This window comes from Castanea sativa, chromosome 3, assembly GCF_040712315.1.
Source record: "Castanea sativa cultivar Marrone di Chiusa Pesio chromosome 3, ASM4071231v1".
NCBI lineage: Eukaryota > Viridiplantae > Streptophyta > Magnoliopsida > Fagales > Fagaceae > Castanea > Castanea sativa.
In genome coordinates this window covers 57,192,408-57,201,346 of record NC_134015.1, presented here as the reverse complement: position 1 = coordinate 57,201,346, position 8,939 = coordinate 57,192,408, and the positions used below count along the sequence as shown (strand labels likewise).

General features: G+C 32.6%; 1 pseudogene; it reads left to right on the top strand.

Moving 5' to 3' along the window:
• Window positions 1-1,561: 1,561 nt before the first annotated feature.
• Window positions 1,562-6,736, top strand: LOC142629355 (uncharacterized; annotated as a pseudogene).
• Window positions 6,737-8,939: the final 2,203 nt, after the last annotated feature.

The window sequence follows — 8,939 nt, the reverse complement described above, 5'->3', positions numbered from 1 at the left end:
CAGTATGCATACAGTGCGCGCCTGTCCCCCGCAGCACGTCCCTTTTTTACGTCTATCCGGAGTTGGTGGCTAACCAACGGACACAATAGATTTTTAGGGGGTGAGCGTAACGATGTCTCTGTGTTGTCCTCTGCCGGGCTAGTTTGTGTAGCACTGCGTTGCATCAGGAGCCTATCTTACTTTTTGTTCATTTAATTAATACAATTTTCGCTTTTAAAAAAAGTTACAAACAACCTCACTAAAGTTAAAAAGTTGATTTGAGCTTCTGTATGGAAGTTTCGTCATTTAGATTTTATTCTCTAATATTTGAAGGTGTTTAGATTTTATTCCTTAATATTTGAAGGTGTTTAAATTTTATACTATGAATTTAGATTTTATTTTCTATATTTTAAGAATATTTAGATTTTGCTCCTTAAAGTTTTGGGTGTTTGGATTTTACTTTTAATTCTTAAAGTTTCATAATTTTGGAGTATAAAATTGAAACACTTCTAAACTTTAGAGACTAAAATCCAAATTTTAAAACGTTAGGGTGTGAAATCCAAACATTCTAAACATCAAGGGTAAAATTTAAATTCTAAAACTTTAGGTTCAAAATCTAAAAATCTCTAACTTTTAAGGGTATGATTTGCAATTTACCCAAAAAAATATTTTTTGAGATAAGAGATATTGAAAAGAGATATTAAATAAGGTAATTTCCTAAATTAAGGATTAAGGTTAAATAAATATGGTACATATAAAAAAAAATTAAAATTACGTTTATATACCATATATATTTTAACAAAATATTATTACTTTTCAAATTAAATTCTCATGTAGAATTCTTCTAAAAAAATTCTCATGTAAATTAAGGTAATCAAAGGATTAGATGATAAATAAAATAAGAATTAAAAATAAATACAAAAGGTGTTATATATTTGAAAAATATAAGACAAGCACTAAGGGATTGACTAAAGCCCTGTTTGGATAGCTTATTGTGTTTCACATCTGGCATTTCACACCTTTTTTTTTTTTTTGACCAGCGCCTCTTGCACTGTTTATGGGAACAATAACCCATAAATTTTTTTTTTTTATTGTTTTCAGCAATAAGTTTTTAGTTTTCAGCAAAATAAGAGGTATTCAAACACACACTAAGTGATTCCTAGTACTAAAACTAAAAATTGAAACTCTAGAATTTTCCAACGATATTTGAATGTTTCTATTATTCATCTAGGGCATCTCTAACTAGTGTTCAGGGTGGTCCCTGCAAAAAAAAAAAAAAAAAAAAACAATTATTATGTATAAATTTTAATTTTTTTTTTTATCTTTAAAAAAGCTTTGTGACTACCCTAAAATTTTTTTAGGCCTGATACTATTAAATTTTAAACAAAATTTGACAACATATTTGATTGTAGACTAAGGCTATAACTCTGGTCAGCAAGAAAGACTTCTTGTAATTGCATCCTTCTTTCTTTCTTTCTTTCTTGAGTTTCTTCTCTCCCTCTTTCTTTTTTTTTTTTTTTTTTGAACATTATGCTTTGCTCCTATATATTCCACGCTGAAAAAAAGAGAAAGCTGTCAAACAAAAAAAAAAAATAAAAAACTATATATAAATACCCCAAATTCTAACCTGCTTGACGGACTGACACTGCAATAATCAACCGCCATATGGATTCAAATCAACCGAGACCCGTTACTCCACAACCTCCCCAAGGCGGCCACGGTGCCGGTGGCAGTGGTTTCCCTGCTATTCTCGCTGTCTTCTTATCCTTTATCGCCATCTTCGTCATGGTATTATCAAACTATATATAAATATTCCACCGCCACTGCTTTGTTCTTTACTGCACCCTCACCACCATTACCAATCCATCGCATTCTCTCTTTGATTTTATTTATTTCAATAGTGTTTGTTTCGCCATGGTATGATTCTTGTTGTTTAATAATTGAATAGATGCTTCATCATATAGTCTTCTAAGCTAAGAAACATATTTACTTCAAAATCTCTTCTTTGGATATATGTATCATCCATCTCACTGTGTGTGTGGCTCTTGTATAGTTGTAGGTGGAGGAAAAAATATGATTTGGTAATAGAAAAAATTCTTTTGATTTAAGATATGTTTTTAAAAATTGTGATGGTTGTTATTTAATTAGTCTGAGAACTAGAAATAAACAAAATTATTCAAGAATTACCATGTTATGTCCATGGCCATGCTTCTTAGATTAATTTCCATCTTCGTTCTCTCTCAAAAATATTTTATCTTAGTTAAAATCATAGTTAAAGGGAAGCAAAGTATTGTGTGATTGTAGATTATCTATTGAGTTATAAAAATTTTATAAGACTATTCTATGATCAATTATGTTCTATGGTATCAAATGTTGGGTTGTTAAGAAGATACATATTCATAAAATGAGTGTAGTCGAAATGAGATTTTAAGATGGATAAATGAACATAACACAAAAAGATAATTACTTAAATGAGAAAATATGCTTAAAGATAGATTTAGTCCTTATTGATAAAAAGATGAGATAGAGTTGGCTGAGATAGTTTGATTATGTTCAAAAGAGATTGATTAACGCACCATTAAAAAAGTGAGTAGATATAAGTTGAGGGAATGAAAAAAAATTAGAGAAAGACCCAAAATAACATTAGTAGAAAATTTTAAAAAAAAAAGACTTATTAATTAAAGAAATAACAAAGAGTATGACTTCATATAGAATAGAACAGAGGAAAATAATTCATGTGGCCAAAGCTAACTAATATGTTGAGGATCCATAACCGACCACAAAATTTGCAATTAAGACTAGTCGTTATTATTGTTATTAGTTTAAATCATAGTTCAATCAAGCTATTATTATTTTTCATAAAATCCATGTTGCTATTACTATTTTGTATCAATGTCTTGGCATTGTAAATTTCTTCAATAGTATTTCAAGATCTGTAATATGTGATTTAGAATTCATCAAATTGTTTTGGTATAAAAATGCGACTCAAGATTATTTCTAGTATGTGTATCCCTTTATGGTGATGGTAGTAGTTGTTTTGTGCGGACTTGCATTTTTGCAAGACAGGTTCAACATGCATCAATATTGTCATTGAATGATTATTACAGAGGTGCATCATAGTGAAAAATAGCTTATACCTCCTAGTAGAAATGCTTCAATGGTGTTCCATTATGCATAAAAATGCTCTATCCCACTCTTAGTCTTCCACTTTATACTCCACTAACTGCAGCATGTCACGCATCTGAATTTTCTTTTTCTTCCCCATTTTTATTACTTTATAAGGAGAAAGAGAGACGTGTGGTTGATTAATGATTACGAATCTTTGAGCATAAAATAGGACAGTAAGAATAAGACAGAGGACTTTTATGAGCTCCATTTCACCTTGCATTACAAGCTGTGGTTCTAAAGCCCATTGTCATTTAATTATTAACATTTTTTAAAATTAAAAAAAAAATTAAAGGAATTTACATTGTGTCACTGAGTATGCACTTGGGATTGTAGGGTTATCTCTAAATACTCTATTTGTAATTGTGTTGCCTGAATGTTTTTGGGGATGTTTGGCAAATTACAAAGCTTGTTGACTCTATTAATCCAGTTTGTCTAGAATCAAAACAAGTTGTAGATAACATGCAGCTTATGAATATGTCAAATTCGTACGCATGTGAAAACACCAAAATTTAAAAATTTGATTTGGAGGGCATGTTTTTGAAAGAACCACTTTGAAGATATGGGAATGTATTTAGTTCCCACTTTGAATTAGTCTTTTGATCAAAAGAATTACCAAACTAAAAACAATCAAAACTTGTCCGTTGTTCTTGGCAGGCTAGCCTGGTTTTGTGGTTTGGTACACTCCTTTACTTATTAGTAATTGCAGCTGCCAGGGAGGCATACCTGAAAAGAGAAAATAGTGAATTAGTGTTTTTTTTTATGGAGTGACTATATAATTTTCTTATTAAGTATGTGTTTAGCAAAAATTATTTTTGCTAACTTATTTTACTATTCAGCTTATTTTTACTACTATTCATGGGCTCTATTACACTTTTTAATACTATTCATGGATCTTACTATACTATTTTAGCTAACTTTTACCTTTATTTACAGTATTTTTAGCAAAAAAATTTCAATTTCAGTAAAATAAACGGATCCCAAACAAACCCTAAGTGCTAGTTTGTTTAAAATTTTAGATTTATTCTGAATCTCAATCACTGGAATAAGTGTTCATATCATTTTATTTGAGTTTGAAAATATCTGACATGAATATAAATTTTACAGATAGTGATTCCTTCATCATCAACTTTTAGGAATGGTTTTTCCTTTCTGCACCAAGTCCCAGAAGGCCATGTTGGGGTTTTACTGGAGAGGAGGTGCCCTTCTAAAGACGATTACAAATCCAGGTTTGACTATGGTTCTTTCTTTATGATTTTCATTTAGTAGTTGCTTTCCTAGAACTTACGAAATTTCTACATGCACTTAATTTCAGGTTTTCATCTGAAGCTGCCTTTTATAACCCATTATGAGCCTGTTCAAGTAACCCTTCAGACAGATCAGGTAAAATTCGATGGTATGAAAATTCAGTAATTTCATCTTGTCAGTCTCATGCTCAAATCCTTCCTGTGAGTATAATTGTAGGTGAGGGATATTCCTTGTGGTACCAAAGGAGGTGTAATGATTAACTTTGAGAAGATAGAGGTACAGCTACGAGATGTTGCTCTTTATCAACATTATGGTTTACAAGTGGTCTAAGGTTTGAAATGTTCAGCTTATATGCACTGATTATAATGCCTTCTCAGGTTGTTAACCGGCTTCACAAGGACTATGTGTATGACACTCTGTTGAACTATGGGGTGCAATATGACAATACATGGATATATGACAAAATTCATCACGAGATCAATCAGTTTTGCAGCTCTCACTCTCTTCAGCAAGTCTACATTGATGTTTTTGATCAAGTATGGATGCTAAAGAAAACATACCCTTTAAAGCCATAAATGAAAATATTTTGGGAGCTTCCAATTTAGCTTTACAGTTTAAGAAGTCTTCCAAGTGTTGTTTAGAGCAGTGTACTCTGCTTTTGTAGTTTAATCTGACAGATTGTTTAGCATATTGAAATCTTAACTTAAAAGTTGAACAATTTGATCCCTCAAGAAAATCCCAGCAAGTAGTGCTGTGTTGACTTCCAAGGATTTTTTCTCTTTGGGAATTTATGTTGGTGTTAAGTTGCCAGCATTATTAAGAAGCCCCTTATAACTATACTTCATATAGTTGTGTAACATCATGGCACCATGTGCTAGTGTAGGGGTAATCAAATCCTTTTCTATTTATATATTTCATGTTATATTGACAAAGCATTTAACTCTCACAGATTGATGAAAAGATGAAAGATGCTCTCCAGGGTGACTGCACACGTTATGCTCCAGGTATTGAAATCATTAGTGTTCGCGTTACAAAGCCAAAAATCCCGGAAAGCATAAGACGCAATCTTGAACAAATGGAAGAGGAACGCACTAAGGTTCGGTTTCTTTTCCTTGAATACGATAGAAGGTCCTTTTACTTTCTTCTATTTTCTTCTGTTAGTCAAGCAAAGCAAATAGACACACACAAACACTCGCACCCAATATGATTCTTGATATGCAGACTCTTTCTGAATTAAATGTGCTTTTAATGTATGTTTATTATTTCAAATTATAGCTGAACATTGAGTTTACTCTTTAAACCAGCTAGCCTTGGTCCTTTGAGCTTTTTTCACTTATATCCAAACTTTGTACATGCATGTGTTTGCACCCACACCCAGTCAATGAAAAACATATTGGATAATTTATTATATAGTAAGCCTTTGAAGTTAATAGAGTGCATCATTCTATGTTTTATGTTGATGTTACTTTGTTAGGTCTTAATTGCTATTGAGAAACAGAGAGTGGTTGAGAAAGAGGCAGAGACAAATAAGAAAATGGCTATCAGTGAAGCTGAGAAGGTTGCAAATGTGAGCAAGATCCTTATGGAACAGAAGTTGATGGAAAAGGATAGTGTCAGGAAGCAGCAAGAAATTGAGAACCAGATATACATGGCTCGGGAAAAGAGTTTGGCCGATGCAGATTTCTACCGGTGAAAACTTCATTCACTTTTCAGTTTAAAAGATATGAATATGGTATCATAGAAATGACTAATAATATTGCTCTCTCTACATTTCTAGTTTACTGAAGGAAGCTGAAGCAAACAAGTTGAAGTTGACACCGCAATTTCTTGAGCTTAAATTCATCGAGGCCATAGCTGATAATACAAAAATTTTCTTTGGGGAGAAGGTCTTTCCCTCTATCTTGTGTGTGTGTGTGTGTGTGTGTGCATGTGTGTGTGTGTGTGTGTGTGTGCAAGCTTTACTTAATAGTTCTTTCTTGCAGATACCTAATATGTTTTTGGATCAGAGGCTGCTTGGGAACTTCCTGCAACAGTTATCTAAGAATGTGTCTGAAGAGGAGAAATCAACAGCTTAATTTTTTTTATCCTTCATTTCTTTTTGTGATCTGTCGTCTCTACCAAGATGGAAAAATTTTAAGAGCACATAAAATGACACAACTTGTGCCACAATTATACACATTGAAGACTGTGAGTAGTAAAGAAAAAGTTATAGGTTCAAGTAAAAGTAACAGCTGTCAGTCACAATTTGATACGTAAGATAATTGTGAAAAAAATTGTTATAGTTTATGTGGTACTAAAACTACTCACGAAAATAATGTAATACCCAGGTGATATAGCATTATTACATGTTTGTCACAAAGTAGGGAAAGTAAATGTTTTTATTTTTTTTTTATGGGAAGGGAATGTAAACGTTGGTTGAGGCTTTTAGAAAGTGTTTCATTTAGACAAAATTTTCGGGACAAAATTTTTGGGAACTCGCCAATTTTTTTTACTATGAGCATCCACGTTGATGGAAATATAAATTCCACAATTTCACACCATAAAAAATTATTTTATCTATTTTAACATCTCATTTTACAAAACAATCAATAATTCTAATATTTTTTTAACACTTTATTAATATTTTTTTATTTTTTTATTATTTCTTTCCTAACTCACTTTATCTGTCTCTCCATCTCTCATTTATCTGTCTCTCCATCTCTCATTTGAAGATTTTGAAGAACAACGAGCAAACCCAAAATCCCAACCACCTCCACTGCCACCCACAACTCACAGCCACCTCCACTGCCCACCAACTACCATTACCGCAACCCAAATCCACCAAATTTGCAACAAAATCTCAAAAACCAACCAAAATCACACAAAAAAACAACCAAAATTCAACAAACCCACAAATCCTCCAACAAAAAACATAGTGAGACATTTGAAAGAGAGATTTAAAAAATCATCACCCCCACAACCCTGCACCACCACCAGGGACACCAAGACCACCACATAACATCCAGAGCCAAACCCACCACATCAACACCACAAAATCCATCCCATAACCAAAAAGCACCGCCTAAAATCATTCCAAACCCAGCCACAACCAACAACAACTGCAACTCCTACCCACAACCACAGCTAAAGACCCACAAAGCCAAGCCACTGACTGACCCATGCAACTACCATCAGCACCAACGCCAAGCCAAACTAAGCTCTAACCCAACCGATCCCAACCACCAACACAAACACAGCGATGGGGCTTAGGGCAAGGTTCGGCGATGGGGCTTGGGGCTTGGATCGGCGAGAAGGAATGAATATGGCTTATTGAAGAGAGAGCTTGGGTGAGATTGGCTGAGGAAGAAGGATGAATCGGAACTGAGCTTGGGTCAGTGAGAGTGGAGAAAGAGAGGTGAGATTGTGAAGAGAATCAGTGACAAGGAGGAAAAAAAAGAGAGAGAGAAAAAAAAATATATATATATTATTTTAATGAGTGAAAAAATAAAAAAATATTATTTGCTTTTAGCATTTGAGCTATAGTGCAAAGTTATAGATGACTCTTATAGGTTGTCATCCTAATGTAATCAGTTATATACAACAACGACAAAGCCTCAATTTCAAAATTCTAGAGTTGGCTATGAATCCTTAACAGTCAACTGATTTACTCTATCAAAAGTAATACTCTATAATACTTTTGGGATTGACATGTCTTTTTCTTAAATACTTTAAATAATGAATTTCGGCCTTTCTCTTTTCTTTTTTTTTTCTTTTTTTCAACTTGGATCAACTCAGTTTTTTTATCAGGGCATTAGTTATGCTTCTCTGAACATAACCAAACCATCTTAAACAACTCTCCTTGTAGATAAAAGCTTGAAACATTTTATAGATTGATGCACAATCTTCTACTTCAAGATTCAATTAACAATATCTTTTGTCACAACTATCAATATGAACGCTATTCGCATCTATTATGGGTAGAGTTTTGATTTACAAAAGATTGTCTGTTTGATTTTAATAGACTTGTGGAAGAGAAAGAATTTAATAAAGAGTACACAATTTGTTTTACAATGAACATCGTGACTTTTTAGTTGCTTTTGGGGTGTGAAATCGTGAAAAACAATTTGTTTGCAACAAGTTTAACCATTTGGTAAATTTGCACCTTGAAACAAAATGAGAGCTGTCGAATTTTGGTTCGATTTTGATATAACACACTGTAATATTATATTCTTGAGATGACTACGCATGAAAAACAGTCCAATGAAATGATGGAATGTTTATTTATGATTACAGCTAAAATGATCTTGCTCCAGCATACTAACCTCACATTTAGTAGAATTATGGCAAATATTTTATGCTGGAATATCTATATAAAGTCGTTGCTACTCTAGCATTTGATTGAGTTGCACTTTACACCAATCAATGCTAGTCACTCATGACTCAATATAAAAATATGAAATGAACTTAATAGTATGAATGTGTATATGGGGATTTCCTAATGTCATCATCTGATCTAAAAAATTCACATCTGATATATTTAATAATTTCATTAGTTTATTCTTGGAGAT